The sequence below is a fragment of the Marmota flaviventris genome, chromosome 3, assembly GCF_047511675.1.
Source record: "Marmota flaviventris isolate mMarFla1 chromosome 3, mMarFla1.hap1, whole genome shotgun sequence".
Lineage (NCBI taxonomy): Eukaryota > Metazoa > Chordata > Mammalia > Rodentia > Sciuridae > Marmota > Marmota flaviventris.
This window is the reverse complement of record NC_092500.1, coordinates 125,887,445-125,911,450: the sequence shown is the minus strand read 5'-3', so window position 1 is coordinate 125,911,450 and position 24,006 is coordinate 125,887,445. Positions and strand designations below refer to the sequence as shown.

At 36.0% G+C, this 24,006-nt stretch overlaps 1 pseudogene; it reads left to right on the top strand.

Moving 5' to 3' along the window:
- Positions 1-208: 208 nt before the first annotated feature.
- LOC139701351 (antigen WC1.1-like) lies at positions 209-23,995 on the top strand (annotated as a pseudogene).
- Positions 23,996-24,006: the final 11 nt, after the last annotated feature.

Below are 24,006 nucleotides of genomic sequence, written 5' to 3'. Positions count from 1 at the left end.
AACCGAATTGGAATTTTTTCACCTTGCCTCATGGCCTTTTCAACATTGTGACGGACCCGTTTCCAATTATCTACATCCATAGATCCTTCCTCAGGGAACCAGGGATTCCATTCCCTGACCACCTTAAGACACATCTCTATATCAGAATGGGAAATGTTAATACCATAGACAGCAAGTGAATGCCTAAGAATACGTAAAAAAGGAGAAGATGAAGATTGTCCCATCACCCTGTAATATAAAGAAAAATAACTTACCCTTCCTGACAATCCAACAGGGTCCCTATTCTGGCGCCAGTTGTGAACGTCTAGAGCGTTCGGGTCCCTGGGTAAGGGTCACGAAATAACCGGGACACAGGGGATGCAGAGCCAAGGCAGCAATCGCAACTGCATGCTGAAGTTTATTTGCAAGTTCCTTTTATACACTTCTTCTAACAAAGCAAGCAATTCTTTAATATCACGTTGCCCACATTGTCCAAATATCATGCCTCAGCGGATACACAGAGCTAGATTCAAATTGTTCCTGTTTGTTTGATAAGTACCCTCCTAAAGTTCTTTGTAGACATTATCTAGTCCCCTGAGGATGCATTTGTTTCTTTAGAATGTACTGTTCCCAGGATAAGTATGCAGGAAGCTTCTTCCTCTTGGCCAAACCATGCAGAACTTGTGCCTTGCGATAAGGGGAAGAAAACGTTTCCTCCTCCTAGCTGAGGTTTGCCTCAGCTGACCTAAATCACAGCCACAGCTCTTGCAAAATGTCAGGCCTGAGGGAGCTAAACTCTGCACACTTAAACCCCAACAGGGGGGTAGAAAAAGTACAGTCCATAGAGGACAGAGAGGTTCTTTCATAGACCCTGAGTGTTTGAAATAGCTGTACACTATGAGCTTCATTGGTTTCTCTTCTTGTAAACTTCAAATATTCTGCTTTTCTTCCTCAATTCTCTTTCTTGATAAGATAGGCTTGTTGTAGGATGATTCCACTTAAAATCAATCTTCATAATTTTGTTTCTCTAGTTTACTATTTTTAGAATTACACATAATTACCACACATTCTCTGTTTGCAGTACTTTTCAAAAGACACACAAGAATGGGTTTTTACTTTTCTCTGTTGAAATGAGTATATATATATATATATATATATATATATATATATATATATATAGAGAGAGAGAGAGAGAGAGAGAGAGATAGATAATTTTGCACTGGGTCAGTAGATGTATGGGCACAGGTATGGGATTAAAAACCTCACAGAAGAATTTTGAATTTCTGGAAAGTTGCAATTCTTCTTTCCATATTTAGACATGAGAATTCTTAGCACATTGACAGGAAGAACTAGAGAACTGTGAATTAAATGCCCTGAGTCACAGGCTTTCCTTCCATCATTACTACAGTAGATTCTCATTAGGTTTCCTTTTCAAAGCAACATCTGTATAAACTCATATTTGGGAAGTTTAATGTAACCCAGTCCTGGATAATGTTGAATTCCATAAAATACTAGTGCATATTAATTATGGTAAGAGAACATATAGTTTAGAACCAGGATATTTATTCAGTGATCTCCACAAATACACTTAGTTAACTGCTATTCAGACACCAAACTAGCTTGATAAGAGACAATAAACAAGGTGAGTGCCTGCTTTTAGTATATTAAAAAGAAATGACATATTTAAAAGGGAGGAAGTTTAGAAGTTTCCAGCCTTAAGCAGCCCAGCATGAAGACAGATGCATCCTTCCTGGGGAATGGAAAAGAAATAAACTATAGGCTTCAGACTTAAAACCCAGGACAAGAACTGCCAGAATGAAACCTGGTGTCCTGTAGAGTCTGACAACACCGATTTCTATACCAGTGTCTTCAGACTGAGAATCTAGAACTGTGTTTAGTCAGCAGCAAAGAGACTATCTCCACCACCACTCCACCAAGCTGCCTTGGCAGAGAAGGAAGTAAGACTCCACCTGTTAAGGAGCAGGGCACAGGGCTCGCATAGAACTTTGTGCTGTAGCTCAGTGCCAGGCCCACCATGGGGGAGTGATACTCAGCACTCAGTGGGAATTAGAGGCCTCAACTGTAGGACAGAGACCATAGGGTGAGAAAGAACTGAGTGCTGGTGGGACATATTCAAGTAGAGCCTGTGGTTGGTTGCAGGAGTCCTAGTCTTTGACTCTACCTCATCAGTAGGCAGCTCATAGCATTGAGGGCCTTGGTGAATTCCCAGTTCTGTGTTGTCCTAGTTGTTTCCTAGGGTTGTGAAATAGCATCGAAGCATTGGTGGCCACAGAAACACCCTCCTCATTCCTCCCCAAAGCCCAGACAGCACACTATGGAGAAAGTAGAGAGTTAAGTCTCTGCTTGGGGTGAAAATTTAATTGGCCACCCAGATTTGACCTGGAGCCTTGGGCTCTTTACATGTTATAACACACCTCTCAAAGATGAAAGATAAAGAGTTTCAAGAAATTAAGAGAAAAGAAACAAACAACACATAAGGGTGGCCTAAATCACCTGATCCAGGCTTCTCAGCAGCAAACATATAGACCAAAAGTGAGTGAGTGTCATGAGATTTTCATAGAGTGAAAGAAAACCCTGCCAATCAAAAATACAGAACACATTGACAATAGCTAAATTGCTGAACCAACCTAGATATCCTTCAGTAGATGAATGGATAAAATTGTGATATATATATATATATATATATATATATATATATATATATATATATATATATATATATATATAAAATATTCCATTGTGTGTGTATATATATATATATATATATATATATATAAAATATTCCATTGTGTGTGTATATATATATATATATATATATATATATATATACATACATACACACACACACACACACATATATATATACATACATACACACATGCATACATACACACACATACACACACAATGGAATATTACTCAGCATTAAAAGAGAATGAAACATGGCATTTGCAAGTAAATGAATGGAGTTGGAGAATCTTATGCTAAAGGAAGAAAGCCAATCCCAAAAAACCAAAGGCCAAATGTTTTCTCTGATATGTGGATGCTGTTTTCTCTGGGGATGGGTACAGAGAGAGCATGGAAGTAATAGAGGAACTTTATAGAGCAAAGGGGAGGGAGAGGAAGGAAAGGGGAAGGTAAATAGGAAAGATGGTAGAATGAGATGGAGATCATTACCATAAGTACACGTATGAATACATGTTGTGACTCTACCTTGTGAGCAACCAGAGACAGGAGAAATCATGAGCTATATGTGTACTATGAATTGAAATGCATTCTGCTGTCATGTGTAACAAATTAGAATAAATAAATATTTTTTTTAAAAATACACAAAGCAAAACTATCCTTTACAAACACAGGAAATATGAAGACATACACCAGACAGTCCCCAGAAAAAATTACCATATAATATATTAATCCACTGCTGAGCATATATCCAAAGATAATAAAATAAATAAAATCAGGTGTTAAAGAGACAGGAGTACTGTCATTATCTAAGAAATGGAATTGATGTAAGTTTCCATCAACTGATAAATGGATAAATAAAATAAAATGAATTTGTGCAATGTAACACTCTAGGGAAAAAGGAATTAAAACCTTTCATTTACTATGTGAAATAACTCAGACAAAAAAAGAAAAGTGCTTTATAACCTTACTATATGTCAAATCTGAAAGAGTTGATCATTTGGAATTTGAGACTGGAATTGTGATTGCTATAGGCTGGAGAGTGTAGGGTATGGAGATGGAAGGCTACAGATGGTAAATGAATAAGAGGTTTTGCTTAGATAAAAGCAAAAATTTCTGGTGCAACACCAGAAATTTAGGGTGACTATAGAAAACAATAGGGTGACTATAGAAAACAATAATAAACTATGTTTCAAAAAGTCATAAGAAAGCATTTGGAAATTTTCAACAAAAAGAAATAAAGTGTGTGAGGAGACAGAGATAACACAATGTATACATACACCAGCACATCTCTTTACCCTTTAAAATGTACACTATTTCTGTTTTTAGGGATCAGTTGAAATAAATTTAAAGAGAAAAATGAGAAGATCTGGGGGAAAGATTATATAGTTTACATTGATGGATTCAATGATACAAGAAAAGTGCATTGGAAGATAAATTTTATAACAATGGGAACAAGGAGACAAATAGAATTTTTTGAAGACAGAAAAAGCTTACAGTATATGGAAGATGGCAACAGAAGGGTGACAAAGAGCACCATGAATTATCTGAGCATCACTTAACACCCTAGGTGTACAATGAGGAAATCTGTGTACATTTGTGTGAATCCTGTACACCTTAGCTGTAGAAAAGGAGAAGAATTATTAACAAAAGTGACTCAAACTTATGTCATTGAGGTCAGAATGGGAGAAGAAGAGATCCCATGGATGACACGTTTTTCAGAAACTTGAAACATTCCCAAGGAAGCAATGTGTCTATGTAGCAAAAGATCAGACAAGGATATATCTGACTGCAAATTTTAATTTACTCCAGTGAGAATGATTCATTTGGTTCAATATACTTTTGCAGGCAGGTTTTTCTTTCTTTTTCCATCCATGTCTCATAAATTTTTCCAATTGCTTGAAACTTTTAGTCCCACTACTTATGCAGCTCCACAAAGATAACAATATTATTTCCTTGAAATATACGTATTCAGAACAACAACAAAAAAACCCAAACACACACTTCTATAACTTGGACAGTTTGGGTATATGTTTTGAATAAGAAAACATGGAAGGAGATTCTCAAAATTGCCTTTATACACGTTTCCTACAATAGGACTGGGCAGAAAGTTTAGGTGTCTACTTTGAATACCTCTCTGCCCCATTTTTACCCTTTGCCAGTGAGAGGCATTTTAAACCATACTGGGCCTCTAATGACCACTCGCCTTGTCCCCTGCTGTGCATTGATGGACAGGTCATGCTGACACCTCTGGCTTTCAAAGGTAACTTGGAAGACCAATGGTAAAGTTTGCTCTTTGAGGCAGACACTTGACCTTTGTGGACCACTGCCTGGGCAAATACAACACATGATGGAGGCAATCCCATGTACTCAGGTGACACAGTTCTGAGACCTAAACAGAATAGTAAGATTGTACAGTAGTGGACAAGAAGACAGGTGGACACAGAAATGAGGTTGCTGGACCCAGCATTGAATATTATATTTAATTTTTATGTTTCAATAAAGCCTCAGGTAGGTTTGCTTCATTTTATGCCTCAAAACTGAAAGAAGAAACTTCCAACACAACTCAGAGGGAGCAATGCATATCAATACTTTGAAGACTTGAAAAATTATCATTCTGGGTAAATCTTTCCAATTTAGGTCTCTTCAGTAATGTTGAAGCCTTCATAATATTTCCTCTTGATTCAAGAAGAAGAACTACTCTGATAATATATTTGATAATTAGTGTTCATACACTAGAGGTCCAGATGAACCAACTTCAACATTCAGACCTCTGGGATTTGGTGACTGTCGATTGGTCAAACTGAGTGAATAGGTTCAAAATACCTTAGTTTGTTTTTGTTTTTGTTTTGTTGTTGTTGTTGTTGTTGTTGTTACTGGAGATGGAACTCAAGGATGCTTAAACACTGAGCCACATCCTAACCCTTTTCTTATATTTTATTTAGAGACAGGGTCTCACTGAGTTGCTTAGCATCTGGCTGTTTCTTAAGGCTGGTTTTGAACTCACAATCCTCCTGCCTCAGCCTCCTGAGAGCCACTGGGATTACAGACATGTGCCAGAGCACCTGTTGCACCTTAGTTTTTTTGAGAATGTATTTTGTATAAACAAAATAGGTGTACAGGATGGTAAACAATAAAATGGTTGAATTATTTACCTCAACCATCTGGCAATGCAGATAAGTAAGGAAAATAATTTTTATCTCCAAATCCATTTATACCATATTTTAGCAAAACTGATATGTATTTTTGCCAATAGTACTAATGAGGATTTCTAAATCACTAAGATATAAGAAATACCTACTTAGCTGAAGAACTATGTAGACCGTAGTAATACCTACCTCTGGAGTCAGGGGAATCTGGGTTTATAGAGCAATGTATACCTACTTCTGAACCATACTTTGACTGTTCTATTTATATTTGATTAAATACAACAGAGCAATTCAACCCCTGAGAATAACAAGTGGGGATCATCTCTGTGTAGATGGTAGCTGACTCTAATTTGTACATCAAGTATTTAAAAAAATGTTTTGAGTTTTCTGAATGTATGTTATTTCATTAAAAATGCCTAAAAACAACAAATAATATAGTTTTAAAGATGAATAAAAATATTGTTTAGTTTGCAAAACCACTGTCCTCTGAACACCTCAGGATCTCTGTTCAGCACAATAATAGACACTCAATTGATGGTCTGAGTATGTGTTCTGTATAAATTTTACTCTTCACTCTCTCAGGCTTATAACTGGATTAGGTCTCTCTTATCTGTGAATAGTAGAGGAGCAAAGATGAAACCTACATTGGATAATCTGTAATTTTTTATCTGAAATGTTTCCAATTTTCATTAGTGTAATTTATTAAAAAGTTCTTTGTGAAGGTATGATACTGCAATACAATGTTTTTCTTAGTCCAGTGCCAAAGAAAATGTGCCACATAACATTTCAATTGGAGAACACTACAATCAGATATTCTACTGAATTGTCTCAGAACTCAAAATAATGTTATTCTAACTCACTTGAGGCATTCTATATTGGGATCTAGTAATATACAATATACAATTAAATGAAAAAGAAGTAGTGCTTCTGCAGACAACTTTGTGTATCTAATAGAGCCAGAACTTTAATCAGTCATGCACAACTCATTATGGTGGTGGTGCTAGGCCCATAGTGTGTAGATGTCCTGAATAGAAACCAGAATCCACAGAGAAAAAGAGCTGGCTTCATCCACATGGAGAGCCTACAGTGATGGTTTCTGTTCTGGAGGCTGATCTTAACTGTTCCTGTCACTGGACACCAATATTGATAGCTGAGTTTTATGATGCCCGGCAGGTCTCATACTCTGTAAAACATACCATGTGAAAGTATAATGATTTCAATTTGAAATTTTGTATTTTCATTGTGACTTCCCAAGTAAGGTACATTATCATCACTCTTCTTTAAAAATTATATAAATTAAAAAGTCCTTGTAGTCACAAATCCAAACTAAATATTAATATATCAGTTTCAGAGAGAAATTATAGTATTCTAACTATAATGCTTTAAATAAAAATTTTGATAATGTAGATTAATACTTTTGATGTTAATTCCATTTTGAAGGCTTACTTTGGAAAAATAATCAATGATCATATTATTCTCTTCAGCAAGAATTCTCTGCTGAACTTCTTCATGACATAAACTTGCTTACTTTCTTTTCCATACCTGTGGCCAAATGCCTGTTCAAAGGTCTGAACCCATACTTGAAATATCTTCCTGATGAGATTCAATAGATAGCTAATGGCTTCTTCCAACTCCACTTATTAGTAAGAAAATAATCTCTCAAAATAAAATAAAACAAAAATGCAAAAAACTTGCTCAAATCTCTTGATGACTTCTTGAGTGTGTGTGTGTGTGTGTGTGTGTGTGTGTGTGTGTACTTCTGATCCTACTTCTAAATTCTCTTGCTGTATTAGGAAGTTTGATATAAAACCCTGATTATTTTAGTCAAAATAACCTGGTTTCATCTCAGGCTCACACTATTTAATGGACTGTTCCCTCATCTCTAAATGGAAAATATAAATTGTCAGTTTTTGATGCATATTGATATTATTAATTCATTAACAAATGTTAAGTTAGTTGGAATTTCTTTAGTGAAGAAAAAGTTCTTGAGGATAAAATTGTGAAAATTAAGCCCAGTTATTTTCTACTGGAGTTCAAATGCAGTGGATTGATATAGGTGCTATAAGAAAGGAAGTAGACTGATAGAGACAGATATACAGACACACACACAGGTATCTTTTTAATATAAAGTATAGTATGTTCATATAGAAAAAAAGCAAAAACACATATTACACACACAAACACAAACACAAGGAGTTATATAAATATCCATTAATTTCTTAAATCAATCATTCAGAATTGATCTTTTAAATTCCTCCTTGTACATTATTCTTCACACACTTGCTCCAGAAATTTCCATTCTGATACCAACTGTTTAATACACTCCCAACACACTGGGAAAAGAAAAACTCTCAAGCATTGCCTGAGACATGTGGCTATGAATTCCAAGCCAAGATACTCATTTTGATAGTTAATTTCTTCCATAGGATTTGTGCGTTTGGAAGGAGGAGTTGGACATTGCTCTGGGCGAGTGGAAGTGAATTCTGGAGGAGAGTGGGTTCCAGTATCTGATGGGAATTTCACCTTCCCTATGGCCCAGATCATTTGTGTAGAGCTGGGGTGTGGCCAGGCTGCATCTATCCTGGTGAACCTGCCAGCCAGAGAGCCTGGTGAACTGTTCTGGGCTGAAGAGTTCCAGTGTGAGGGGCAGGAGCCTGAGCTCTGGTTCTGCCCCAGAGTGCCTTGTCATGGAGGAAGCTGCCCACACAGAGGGGCTGTGCAAGTTGTCTGCACAGGTGAGAATCCAAGCAGGATGTTAACCACCCTATAACTCTGAGGGAGGTAAGAAAAATGTGAGATGTAGCTAAAACCATGTCTTCTACCAGGATATACAGATATTCGGCTCATGAAAAATGGCAGCTCTAGGTGTAAGGGTCAAGTGGAGATTAAGACTTCTGAAGGCTGGAGAACACTCTGTGCCTCCAACTGGAATATGGCCAATGCCAATGTTGTCTGCTGTCAATGTCAATGTTGTCTGCAATCTCCGCCCCAAAAGGAGAATACTTTGTGGAAAGAGAAGATGAGATCTGGAGACAATGATTCCACTGCTCAGGGTCTGAGTCCTTCTTGTGGAATTGTCCTGTGACTGCCCTGGGTGTTCCTTCCTGTGCCCATGGAAACACAGCCTCTGTGGTCTGCTCAGGTAAGAGAGGGAAGGGCTGACTGGTACTTGAGTGACATGTCTCTAAAAGCAGACAGCATGGAGAGCTGATGTTCCATAGTGAACTATGATTCTTCTCAATGATCATTTATCTTTTAGGCCCTGTCAAGTGGTTTTAAGAGGAATAGTTCTAATTAAGCATTATTATTTGTTGCAATTCATAGAGAACACTGTATAAAAATGAATGAATGAAAACTCTGGGAAGTTTCTCTCCCTGGATCATCAGAGAGCATTAGCAGCTCCCAGAAGTCACCTGCTGCACATTCCTCCAGTCACTGTGCCCTCCTCCCTTCTGAAGATGTGCACTCTGACTTTAGCTGCCAAAGAAAAATTTTGTAGATTTGACCATTATGTAAAATCATGCGGTATCTTCTCTTGTTGTACCTACTGTGACTCCACATTGTGCTTAGAGTTTATCCATTTTGCTGTTTGTAGCAGAGCTTTCTTTATTTTTATTGCTGTTGAGTTTTCTGTTGAATGACCACATGACCATGTATGGATACATTCAAGTGATATTGAGATTTGATTCTTGTTGACTTCCCAAATAATGATCCTACATATTTTCATGGTAATACCTTCTGGTGTAGATATGTGTGTATTTGTATCAGATTTTTAACCCTTGCTTTTTACTTTCACTCTCTTAATATAGTATTCTTTCAGGTGTCAAATGTAATTCTTAATGAAGCACAGATTGTCAACATTTTTTGTGCCCTAAATAGAAACTTTCTATCATAAGAGCATAAAAATATTCTATCAGAGTATGTTATACATGTTTAATCCCTTTTCTTTTGCATATATTGTACAATCTTTCTGAGGTTCATATTGTAAGGGTGTGTATGATGTAAATAAAAATTACACATTACTGTTTGGGCAGGAATTTGACTCAGCATTATTGCTGAAAAGGCTTTTCCCCACCACAGGGTGACCTTTGAAATAAAAAGGGTGCAGATTTTCTTACTCATTCTATAGTCTGTTCCATTCAATTCTGTTGTGTATCCTTCCACCAGTCCTTATGTCCTTAATTATTATAATTTTATAGCATGTGTGATTAAGTTTCCTTTAAAGATTGCTTTACAGCACCTCCTCTAATTGTGTAGTTTTTCTTGCCTAAAGCTTTGGTCATACTTGGTCATATGTGTTTCACATACATTTTAGAAGCAACTTTATATGTTTACTACAAATAAAAGCATGACATTATTTAGGTTGACATTGGATTTGGACTACACATGAATATGGAGATAATTGATTTATGAGGAATATCTCTAATATATCTCAAAAATCATACATAACCTTTATGGTGTTTGGTCCTAGCTTTGTTTGTGTTTAAGGCTGTTAATGTTTCTTTTGGTGAAATATTATAGGAATGGCTTTAAATTGTTTTCAATTTTATTTTTTGTTTGGGGGTTTGTTTTTTCTTTTTGTCTTTCTTTCATTTAATTTATTCATTAATGTTAAATTGATAATTCTGAAAAAGTGTTAAGGATAGTATAAAATTGCCAGGTAATCTTATCAGATTTCCAAATGCCACTATTTTATAATATTACCTCCTTTGATCCATTTATGCCTAAATTTATCAAATCTTTCTTCATGAGTAATTAAGAGGAAGTGGATAATGTAATGTGTCCCATTACTCCTAAAATATTTTCAAGAATTTCATATGTAACCACACTGCTGTTGCAAAATTCCATAAATTCACCTTCATGTAACATAATTATATAGTGTATTAGTCTTGTTCAGATTTTTACTAATTTTACTAAATATGTCATTCACAGTAAAAAATGTAGGGTAATGTGCTGAATTCAGTTCAACATAACATTTTGTTTCTTACTATGATACTCTTTTAATTTTTCTTTGTATCCCATGATATTTTTGAAGAATATAAGCCAATAATTTTATGAAAAGTTCTCATTTTGAGCTATGGCAATAAGCAAAATAAGTAATAAAAGAATTTGTAAATCAATGTTTGAGTCTGTTCTACTTAAATGAAAATTGGCTTTGGCTTTTTTCCAAAGTAGAAATTTAAACTATATATGTTAGAGAAATTAATCACAAAATACACATCTTCTTCACTTCATGCACAAGAATTTTTATACCAGATTGGACATATCTATTGCTGTAAATATGTCCTACACCCTGTAGCAATCTCCTGTCTATTTTCCGATGGACTCTTTTTGGCTTCCACATATGATAGAGGACATGGGTTCTTGTCTTTCTGTATCTGGCTTATTAAACAAAACACAATGTCTTTCAGTTCCATCCACTTTGATGTAAATGACAGGATTTCATTCTTCTTCTTGGCTATATATATATAGCACTTATACTTTATGAGTTTGTCTTTCAGTGAGCAGCTGGGGTGATTCCATACCATGACTATTCTAAATAGTGCCACAACACACATGGGAATGTAGGATTACTGAGTTTCATAGTGTAATCTTGGCTGCTATTGCTGCTTAATAAATTTTATCCCCAAGATACCAATTCAAATAAAAATACATTTAATTTTTCTCATGATTTCCAGACTCTTGAATTTGGCAAAGGCTCTTGAGAGTTGCCTCTTGGGGTCTCTCGTGAGGTTGAGCTTGCATATGTTCTGGAACTGAGGTCATTTGAAGGCATGGCCAAAATGGGAATCCAGGATAGTTCATTCACATGGCTGGTAGCTTCATGTTCAACTGAGGCTGCTGACAGAACCATGTGCAAATGCTCTTTCACACAATAATCTACAGAGTATATTTCCCATAAAGCAAACATCCTGCTAAGTCAAGAGGAGGACGCATGACTTTCTTAGCTAGGTTCCTGAGTCAAGCCATTCTGGCTCCACCACTTTCTATTGCTTATAGACAACTAACTCACCACTGTCAGCCCAGATTGGTGCTAAGAGAAATGGACTGCACAGGTCAATGGATAGAGTGTTACAGATTTTATGGATATTATTAAACACTGCAGGTGTATTAAATATCTCACTTTATGTATTTTCTAATTTCTACCTAGCATTATTAAACCAAATGTTTTCTCTGATTTGTGGAATGTTTTTTTTCTGATTTGTGGAAGCTAACACACAGAAAGGGGTTAGTTAGGTGGCAGTGAGGGGAAGAATAGAAATGCAGTAGATTAGAGACAGAGGGAAGGAGAGGGATAGGAAAAGAAAAGACAGTGGAATGAATCTGACATAATTTTCCCACAGCACATATGAAAACCTCACAGTGAATCCCACCATCATGTGCATCAATAAGAATGTAACTCTAACTGCAATAAGATATATTCCATGCTTGTATAATTATACTAAAATGGGTTCTTCTGTTACATATAACTAAAAAGAGCCATGAATTTTTAACAAAAATAGTAGCTTTAAGTACCTAAAACTTGTTAGTTTCTCTCACCATGTCTTTTAGTTCCCTATCATATTTCCTATCATTTTTTTCTTTCTGTGCTTCACTCTGTATTTTCCCATGTTCTTCCACTTGCTATTTTTATTTTGTACTAATCTACCATGTTCTTAGACTCATCCACAGGTTTCTTATTTTTAGCTTCTGACATTAAAATTACACATAACTTTTAAACATTTATTGGATTTTTTAAAATAATTTCTCTGCCAAGATGCACATCCTATGAAACATTCAGAAAGGTATTTTGCTTCCTCTATGCAGTTAATTTAGGGTAGATCACCTTAATTAAAAGTGATTGAGGTGGTTAGATATCGGGCATCATTAAAAGAAAAACTCTACTTTCAATTCATTAACTATGATAACAGTTTTCAAGATGTTTAACAGGATTTTACTTCTTTGGCCCAAACTAAATTATACTTATGTATTCCCAGGGAAATCAGATAAACATGCTGATATTGTCTCATTCACCTACTACCTTTGAATGAGAAATGCCTATAGGAGAAAATAGCTGATGCTAGATTTTCCTTTCTCTGAACTTGACTCCAAAAGTCTTACTGCCCTGGGAGCTGTGTAATGCTCTCCAGCAACATTGATATATTCTACTTTCCAACACCTGATGTAGACATTCCCATGTACTCAGGTAACACAGTACTATACCCTATAGAGAATAGTAGAATTTTGGAGTGATGGATAAGAAGACATGTGGATACAGAAATGGAAATTTAGTTCTCAACAATAAAGTTGAAGTCTTCATACAGTTTTTCCCTCATGATTCAAGAATAAGATCTACTCTGAATAAATAATAGATAACTATGTTTTCATATACTAGAGGCTCAGATGATGCAACCTCAACATTCAGAACTCTGGGATTTGGAGACTATAGATTGTTCAGACTGAGTGAACAGGTTCAATATGGCACCTTTGTTTTGAATTTTGTTTTTTGAGGAGATACCAGATATTGAATTCAGGGGTTCTTAAACACTGAATCACATCCTAAGTCCTTTTTTTATATATTATTTAGAGACAGGCTCTCACCGAGTTGCTTAGTGTCTTGCTGTTGCTGAGGCTAGCTTTGAACTCACAATCCTCTTGCCTCAGATTCCTGAGACTTGTGATTACAGGTGTGTGCCACTGCTCCCAAATCACCTTAGTTTCATTTGAGAATATATTTTGTATAAGTAAGTCAGGTGTAAAGAAGGGTAGATAATAAAATAGTGGTACCATTTACCTCAACTATCTAGTAATAACAGTGAGCAGGAAAATCATTGTTTTCCAAATCCCTTTATACTATTGATGTTTTACCAAAACTGATATGTATTTTTGCCAATGGTACTAATGAGGATTTCTAAACCACTACGATATAAGAAATGCCTACTTAGCTGAAAAACTATGTTGACCATATTAATACCTACCTATGAATGAGGGGATCTGGGTTTACAGAACAACATATACTTGCACCTGAACCATACTTTGACTGTTCTATTTATATTTCATTAAATACCACAGATTAATTCAACCCCTGAGAATAACAAGTGGGGATCATCTCTGTGTAGATGGTAGCTGATTCTAAACTCTAAATCAAGTAGTGTCAAAAAAATGTTTGAGTTTTCTGGATGTATGTTATTTCATTAATAATGCCTAGAAAACAACAAAAATTAATATAGTTTGGCGAATCGGATACAAAGGCACATCAAAAAAATTGTGCACCATGATCAAGTAGGATTCATCCCTGGGATGCAAGGATGGTTCAATATACGGAAATCAATAAATGTTATTCACCACATCAATAGACTTAAAAATAAGAACCATATGATCATCTCAATAGACGCAGAAAAAGCATTCGACAAAGTACAGCATCCCTTTATGTTCAAAACATTAGAAAAAATAGGGATAACAGGAACTTACCTCGACATTGTAAAAGCTATCTATGCTAAGCCTCAGGCTAGCATCATTCTCAATGGAGAAAAATTGAAGGCATTCCCCCTAAAATCTGGAACAAGACAGGGATGCCCTCTCTCACCACTTCTATTCAATATAGTTCTCGAAACACTGGCCAGAGCAATTAGACAGACGAAAGAAATTAAAGGCATAAAAATAGGAAAGGAAGAACTTAAATTATCACTATTTGCAGATGACATGATTCTATACCTAGAAGACCCAAAAGGGTCTACAAAAAAACTACTAGAACTAATAAATGAATTCAGCAAAGTGGCAGGATATAAAATCAACACGCATAAATCAAAGGCATTTCTGTATATCAGCGACAAAACTTCTGAAACGGAAATGAGGAAAAACACTCCATTCACAATATCCTCAAAAAAAATAAAATACTTGGGAATCAACCTAACAAAAGAGGTGAAAGATTTATATAATGAAAACTACAAAACCCTAAAAAGAGAAGTAGAAGAAGATCTTAGAAGATGGAAAAATATACCCTGTTCATGGATAGGCAGAACTAACATCATCAAAATGGTGATATTACCAAAAGTTCTCTATAGGTTTAATGCAATGCCAATCAAAATCCCAACGGCATTTCTTGTAGAAATGGATAAAGCAATCATGAAATTCATATGGAAGAATAAAAGACCCAGAATAGCAAAAGCAATTCTAAGTAGGAAGTGCGAATCAGGCGGAATAGCGATACCAGACTTAAAACTATATTACAGAGCAATAGTAACAAAAACAGCATGGTACTGGTACCAAAACAGGAGGGTGGACCAATGGTACAGAATAGAGGACACAGAGACTAATCCACAAAGCTACAACTATCTTATATTTGATAAAGGAGCTAAAAGCATGCAATGGAGGGAGGATAGCATCTTCAACAAATGGTGCTGGGAAAACTGGAAATCCATATGCAACAAAATGAAACTGAATCCCCTCCTCTCGCCATGCACAAAAGTTAATTCAAAGTGGATCAAGGAGCTAGATATCAAATCAGAGACTCTGAGTCTGATAGAAGAAAAAGTTGGCTCCGATCTACATATTGTAGGGTCGGGCTCCAAATTCCTTAATAGGACACCCATAGCACAAAAGTTGATAACAAAAATCAACAAATGGGACTTACTTAAACTGAAAAGTTTTCTCTCAGCAAGAGAAACAATAAAAGAGGTAAATAGGGAGCCTACATCATGGGAACAAATTTTTACTCCTCACACTTCAGATAGAGCCCTAATATCCAGAGTATACAAAGAACTCAAAAAATTAAACAATAAGAAAACAAATAACCCAATCAACAAATGGGCCAAAGACCTGAACAGACACTTCGCAGAGGAGGACATACAATCAATCAACAAGTACATGAAAAAATGCTCACCATCTCTAGCAGTCAGAGAAATGCAAATCAAAACCACCCTAAGATACCATCTCACTCCAGTAAGATTGGCAGCCATTATGAAGTCAAACAACAACAAGTGCTGGAGAGGATGTGGGGAAAAGGGTACTCTTGTACATTGCTGGTGGGACTGCAAACTGGTGCGGCCAATCTGGAAATCAGTATGGAGATTCCTGGGAAAGCTGGGAATGGAACCACCATTTGACCCAGCTATTGCCCTTCTTGGGCTTTTCCCCGAAGACCTTAAAAGAGCGTACTACAGGGATACTGCTACATCGATGTTCATAGCAGCACAATTCACAATTGCTAGACTGTGGAACCAACCCAGATGCCCTTCAATAGATGAATGGATAAAAAAAATGTGGCATTTATACACCATGGAGTATTACGCAGCACTAAAAAATGACAAAATCATAGAATTTGCAGGGAAATGGATGGCACTAGAGCAGATTATGCTTAGTGAAGCTAGCCAATCCCTAAAAAACAAATACCAAATGTCTTCTTTGATATAATGAGAGCAACTAAGAGCAGAGCAGGGAGGAAGAGCAGGAAGAAAAGATTAACATTAAACAGATAGATGAGGTGGGATGGAAAGGGAGAGAAAAGGGAAATTGCATGGTAATGGAGGGAGACCCTCATTGTTATACAAAATTACATATAAGAGGTTGTGAGGGGAATGGGAAAATAAACAAGGAGAGATATGAATTACAGTGGATGGGGTAGAGAGAGAAGATGGGAGGGGAGGGAGGGGGGATGGTAGAGGATAGGAAAGGTAGCAGAATACAACAGTTACTAATAGGGTATTATGTAAAAATGTGGATGTGTAACCGATGTGATTCTGCAATCTGTATTTGCGGTAAAATTGGGAGTTCATAACCAACTTGAATCTAATGTATGAAATATGATATGTCAAGAGCTTTATAATGTTTTTAACAACCAATAAAAAAAAATTAAAAAAAAATAAAAAAAATAAATAATAAATAAAAAAATAAAAAAAAATAAAATATGAATAAAAATATTGTTGAGTTTCCAACAACACTGCCCTCTGAACACCTAAGCATCTCTGTTCAGAACGATGACAGATACTCAGCTGACTGTCTGAGTACATGTTCTGTAGAAATTTTACTCTTCACCTTCCCAGGCTTGTAGCTGAATTAGGTCTCTCTGATCTGTTAAGAGTAGAAGAGCAAAGATGAAACCTGCATTTGTGATCTATTTCTTTATCTGAAATGCTTACAATTTTCATTAGTGAAAATTACAAAATTCCCTGTGAAGATTTGACATTGCAACAGAATTCAGTGCCTAAGAAAAACATACCCACATAACATTTCAACTGGATGAAACTACAATCAGATATTCCACTAAATTTTCTCAGAACTCAAAAGTAATGTATTCTACCTTAATTGAGACATTTTATATTAGGAACTAGAAATATACCTTGTACAATTAAGTGAAAAAGAAGTAATGCTTCTGAAGACAACTTTGTAGTATCTAATTGAGCCAGAACTTTAATCAGTCATGCACAACTCATGGTGGTGGTGGTGGTGGTGGTGTTAACCCCTAGTGTGTAGATGTCCTGAATGGAAACCAGAATCCACAGAGAAAAAGACCTGACTGCATCCACAGGGAGAGCCTACAGTGATGGTTCCTGTTCTGGAGGCTGATATTTATTGTTTTTCACACTGGACACAAATATTGATAGCTGATTTTTATGACACCTTACATGTCTCATACTGTGTAAAACATAGCATCTGAAAGTAGATTGATTTTAGTTTGAAATTTTGTACTTTCATTGTGACTTTCCAAATAAGGTACATTGTCATCACTCCTCTGTAATAATGATATAAATTAAAAAGTCCTTGTAGTCACAAGGTCACAAATCTATACTTGATGTTCATATATCAATTCCAGAGAGAAAAGAGAATATTTTAATTATAATGCTTTAAGTAAAAAAAATTACTAAAATAAATTAATTCTTTTGATATTTATTCCATTTTGAAAGTTTAAATATTCTTTTTCATCAAGAATGCCCTGCTGAACTTCTTCATCACATAAACATTACTTTTCTATACCTGTGGCCAAAATCCTGCCCAAAAGTCTGAACCCATACTTGAAATTTCTTCCTGATGAGCTTCAACAGATACCTAATGGCTTCTTCCAACTCCACTTATTAGTAACAAAATAATCCCTTGAAACAAAATAAAACAAAAAGTCAAAAAATCCTTAAAACTCTTGATAACCTCTTTTTTAATTTCTGGTCTTTTATCTAAACTCTACATTTATCCTCTATAATAGGAGATATGATGTAAAGAACCCTAATTATTTTAGAAAAAATAATCTGGTTTCATCTCAGCCTCACAAGATTTAGCAGACTCTTTCTTCATCCATAAATAGCCATAAATGAGAAAGAGATATTAATTGTTTTTGATAAATTTTGATATTTTTTCATTCATTAACAAATGTCAACTTAGTTGGAGTTTTTTAGTGAAGTAAAAGTTTTTGAGGATAAAATGTTGAATATTAAGCCTAGTCTTTTAAACTTGGCTCCAAATTCAGAGATTGATGTAGATCCTATTTTTAAAAAAGGAGATAGAAATAGACGTAAGCCAATAATTCAAAACTCAATCTTTTAAATTCCTCCTCCTAAATTTGTCTTCAAATATTTGCTCCTGAAATGCCCATTCTGATAACAACTGTTGAATCCATTCCCCAAACCTTGAGTAAAGAAAAGCTCTCAAGCATTGCCTGAGACATGTAGCTCCTAATTCCAAGCCAAGATACTATTTTGTTAGTTAATTTCTTCCATAGGATTTGTGCATTTGGAAGGAGGAGCTGGACATTGCTCTGGGCAAGTGGAAGCGAATTCTGGAGGAGAGTGGATTCCAGTATCTGATGGAAATTTCACATCACCCACAGCCCAGGTCATCTGTGCAGAGCTAGGGTGTGGCAAGGCTGCATCTGTCCTAGGGAACCTCCCATTCAGAGAGCCGGATGAACCAGTCTGGGCTGAAGAGTTCCAATGTGAGGGGCAGGAACCTGAGCTCTGGTTCTGCCCCAGAGTACCCTGTCCTAGAGGAGGCTGCCCACACAGAGGGGCTGTGCAAGTTGTCTGCTCAGGTGAGACTCACAGCAGGACGTTAACTGCCATATACACTCTGTGAGGGTAAGAAAAACATGGGATGTTGCTAAAACTCTGTCTTCTACCAGGAAATACAGATGTTCGGCTCATGAAAAATGGCAGCTCTCAGTGTGAGGGTCAAGTGGAGATGAATACCTCTGGAGGCTGGAGAACACTCTGTGCCTCCAACTGGAATATGGCCAATGCCAATGTTGTCTGCCGTCAACTGAGCTGTGGGGTTGCCATCTCCATTCCAAAGGGAGCATACTTTGTGGAAGGAGGAGATGAGATCTGGAGAGACCAATTCCACTGCTCAGGGTCTGAGTCCTTCCTGTGGAATTGTCCTGTAACTGCTCTGGGTGTTCCTGCCTGTGCCCATGGAAACACAGCCTCTGTGGTCTGCTCAGGTAAGAGAGGTCAGGGCTGACTGGTACTTGAGTGGCATGGCTCTAAGAGCAGACAGCGTGGAGAGCACATGTTCCAAAATGAACTATGATTCTTCTCAATGATCATTTATCTTTTAGACCCTGTCAAGTGGTTTTAAGAGGAATAGTTCTAATTAAGCATTATTATTTGTTGCAATTCATAGAGAACACTGTATAAAAATGAATGACAGAACACTCTGGGAAATTTCTTACCTTGCACCATCAGAGAATATTAGCAGTTCCCAGAAACCACCTGCTGCTCATTCCTCCAGTCACTGTGCCCTCCTTCCCTCTGAAGATGAGCACTCTGACTTCAGCTGCCAAAGAAAAAATTTGTCAGATTTGACCATTATGTAAAATCTTGCAGTATCTTCTCTTGTGGTATCTACTTTGACTCCACATTGTGCTTAGAGTTTACCCATTTTGCTGTTTGTAGCAGAGCTTTCTTTATTTTTATTGCTGTTGAGTTTTCTGCTGAATGACCACATGACCATGTATGGATACATTCAAGTGATATTGAGATTTGATGCTTATTGACTTCCCAAATAATGATCCTACATATTTTCATGGCAATACCTTCTGGTGTAGATATGTATGTATTTGTATTAGACTTTTAACCCTTTTCCTTTTATTTTCACTCTCTTAATAAAGTATTCTTTCAGGTGTCAAATGTAGTTCTTAATGAAGTACAGCTTGTTAACATTTTTTGTACCCTAAATAGAAACTCTCTACCATGAGAGCATAAAAATATTCTATCAGAGTATGTTATACATGTTTAATTCCTTTTATTTTGCATATATTGTACAATATTTCTGGGGTTGATATTGTAAGGGTGTGTATGAGGGCCAACTGGTACTTGAGTGGCATGGCTCTAAGAGCAGACAGCATGGAGAGCACATGTTCCAAAATGAACTATGATTCACACATTACTGTTTGGGCAGCAATTTGACTCAGCAATTTGACCCCCATCATTACTGAAAAGGCTTTCCCCACCACAAGGTCACCTTTGAAATAAAGAGGGTGAAGATTTTCTTACTCATTCTATAGTCTGTTCCATTCAGTTCTGTTGTTTGTGTGTCCTTATAGCAGTCCTTATGCCCTTAATTGTTATAACTTTATAGCATGTCTGAGTGTCATGTCCTTATAGCAGTCCTCATGCCCTTAATTGTTATAACTTTATAGCATGTCTAAGTTTCCTTTAAAGATGACTTTACAGTACCTCCTTTAATTGTGTAGTTTTTCTTGCCTAATATGTTAGTCATATGCATTTCACATACATTTTAGAAACAACTTTATATATTTACTACAAATAGAAAGCATGATGTTATTTAGGTTGACAATGGATTTGGACTACACATGAATATGGAGATAATTGATTTACAAGGAATATCTCTAATATCTCTCAATGATCATACATAGCCTTTATGATGTTTAATCCTAGGTGTTTTTGTTTTTGAGGCTATTCATATTTCTTTTGGTGAAATATTATAGGAATGACTTTACATTGTTTTCACTTTTATTTTTGTATTTGTATGGGGGTGGTTATTCTTTTTTCTTTCTTTCACTTTTTAAAATATTCTTAAATATATTTTCTAATTTGTTCTACATGACAGAGGAATGTATTTAAATTCATAGTACACATATAGAGCACAATTTTTTATTTCTTTGGTTGAACACAAAGTAGAATCACATCATTTGTGTCTTCATACAGGTACTTAGGGTAGTGATGTCCATTGCATTCCACCATCTTTCCCACACCCATGCTGCCTCCCTTCTGCTCTCTCACATTTTGCCCTATTCAGAGTCCTCCCATTCCTCCCATGCCTCCCCAACCCCCATTCTGAATCAGCATCCACACATCAGAGAAGACATTTGGCCTTTGAATTGAGGGGATTGGGTTACTTCACTTAGTAGGATATTCTACAACTCCATTCATTTACTTGCATATGCCCTGAATTTATGGATGCCAACAAAGAATAATTGTGCCAGGTAACCCTAAACCAGATTTTCAAATGCAACTCTTTTACTATATTCCCTCCTTCGGAACCATTTGTGCCTAAATTTATCAAGTCTTTCTGAATGAATAGTTAAGAGTAAGTGGATAATGTAATGTGTCCCATTACTCCTAAAATACTTTCAGGAATTTCATATGCAACTAGAGTGTTATTGCCAAATTCCATAAATCCACCTTAATGTAATATGATTATATACTGTATTATCTGTATATTATCAAATTATTACCATTTTTACTAAATATGCAATTCATGTTAACCACATCACAAAGCAAATACCATTGACTACAAATTTAAATCAAATTAAAGCAAATTTATATTGTTTAAACAAAGAAAGCTGGCCAGTGGCTGTCTCTCCCTAAGCCAGGCTAGAGATCAGTACCCCAGCCCTACAGGAACAAGGTTTTATAGAACAAAAAGTTGCAAAGGAGGTGTAAAGAAAATTTACAGCTAACAGGGTTTGACAAGCATAATACAAAGGCATATAGTAGGTTAATGATCTACATGGCTTAACATTTCAAGGGTAGATAATAAATTCAGATCCAAACATCATAATTTATGAGGCACCACTGTGGTTTCAGAAAGGGTTGTTTTCTGGTCAGGGGGAGCCAGGATTTATGAGGCACCGCTAAGGATTTAGAGAGGGTTGTTATCTGGTCAGGGAAATCCAGGCATGGGTGAGTTCAAGGCATGAGCAGAAATTCCAAACAAGTTTGGAAATCTCAGTAATATATAGTAAAACAGAAATTAACTTTTCATGACTTTGTGATGAGATGGTTCCCAATCTTAAGATGGATTTAGGCTGGGTTCATCAATTCACACTAAAAAAAATGTATGGTAATGTGCTGTGTTCAGTTCTCATGTTTATTTATGTTTCTTACTATGAAACTCTTTCAATTTTCCTTTGTATTCCATGATAAAGATATTTTTGAAGAATACATGGCAATCATTTTATGAAAAGTTCTCATTTTGAGGTATGGCAATAAGCAAAATAAGTAATAAGAGAACTTGTAAATCAATGTTTGAGTCTGTTCTACATAAATTAAAATTGGCTTTGACTTTTTTCCAAAGTAGAAATTTAACATATACATTATAGAAATTAATCATGAAATAAGCATCTTTCTTAACTTCCTGCACAAGAATTTTTATACCATATTGGACATATCTAGTGCTATAAATATGACCTACAGCCTATAGCAATCTCCTATTTTTTGATGGATTCCTTTTGGCTTGCACATATGATAGAGGACATAGATTCTTGTCATTCTGTATCTGGCTTAGTAGACAAAACACAATGTCTTCCAGTTCCATGCATTTTGATGCAAACAGGATTTTGTTCTTCTTTATGGCTATATATATATATATATATATATATATATAGCACTTATACTTTATGAATTTGTCTTTCAGTGAGCAGCTGGTGTGATTCCATACCATAGCTATTCTAAATAGTGCCACAACAAACATGGGAATGTAGGATTACTGAGTTTCATAGTCAGTGTAATCTTGGCTGCTATTGCTGCTTAATAAAATTTCCCCCAAGATACCAATTCAAATAAAAATACATTTAATGGGAGATAGAGGGAAGAAGAGGGATAGGAAAATTAAAGACAGTGGAATTAATCTGACATAATTTTCCCATGGGCACATATGAAAACATCACAGTGAATCCCACCATCATGTACATCAATAAGAATGTAACTCTAACTACAATTTTATATTATCCTTGAAACTTTTTCAGAGTTATCAAATTAACATTAATAAATAAAATGAAATAAAAAGGGAGATCCAAGGTGGTGGTATAGAGAAAGTCTGCATTCTGTGTAGCTATGTGACCTGGGATTCAAGCGGTGGGACTATTATTTCTATGTGACTTATTGAAACCAGAATTAGACAGAATTAGACAGGCCATTGGTATAGATAGGTAAATCAAGTCAGGACAGATCAAGGAGGTCAATTTGAGTGAGTCCCAGAAGTTGGAGACTGCCCCCTTAAGTAAAAATTATTGAGGTAGTTAGATATTGGGCACCATCTAAAAGAAAAACTCTACTTGCAATTCACAAAATAAGATACCAATTTTCAAGATGTTTAACAGAATTCCACCTCTTTGGCTTAAACTAAATTATACTTGTGTATTCCCAGGGAAATCAGGCAAACATGCTGAGATTTTCAGAGTTTCTCCTACTACCTTTGAATAAAAAATTTCAATAGGGGAAAATAGCTGATTTTAGGTTTTCTTTTTTTATATATTTTTTATTATTAGTTGTTCAAAACATTACAAAGCTCTTGGCATATCATATTTCATACATTTGATTCAGGTTTTCTTTTCTCTGAACTTGACAACAAAAATCTTGCTGCCCCAAGAGCTGTGCAATGCTCTCCAGCAGCACTGATATATTCCAAAGGATAGGCTTAAAACAAAAAACTTTAGCATAATAAAAAGTAGAAATCTCCATTAGCATATCAACTGTGAAGAAAGAAAATTGATGCTTCTTTGTTGTTGCTTTCACCTCAGATGCCACCAGTAGATTATTATGTACTTTAATTCAGTTTCCTGTTCTCTAATCCCTTCTGTAGGAAACCAGACGCAGCTGCTGCCCCAGTGCAAGAAATCCTGGTCTGGCCCAGGAGGCTCTGAAGCCTCAGAGGGCCACATTGCCAACTGCTCAGGTGAGCAAGGCTCCCAGCACCTGAGCCTTCCCATTCCTTGTGTGAATGCCAACTGACATGATCCTGT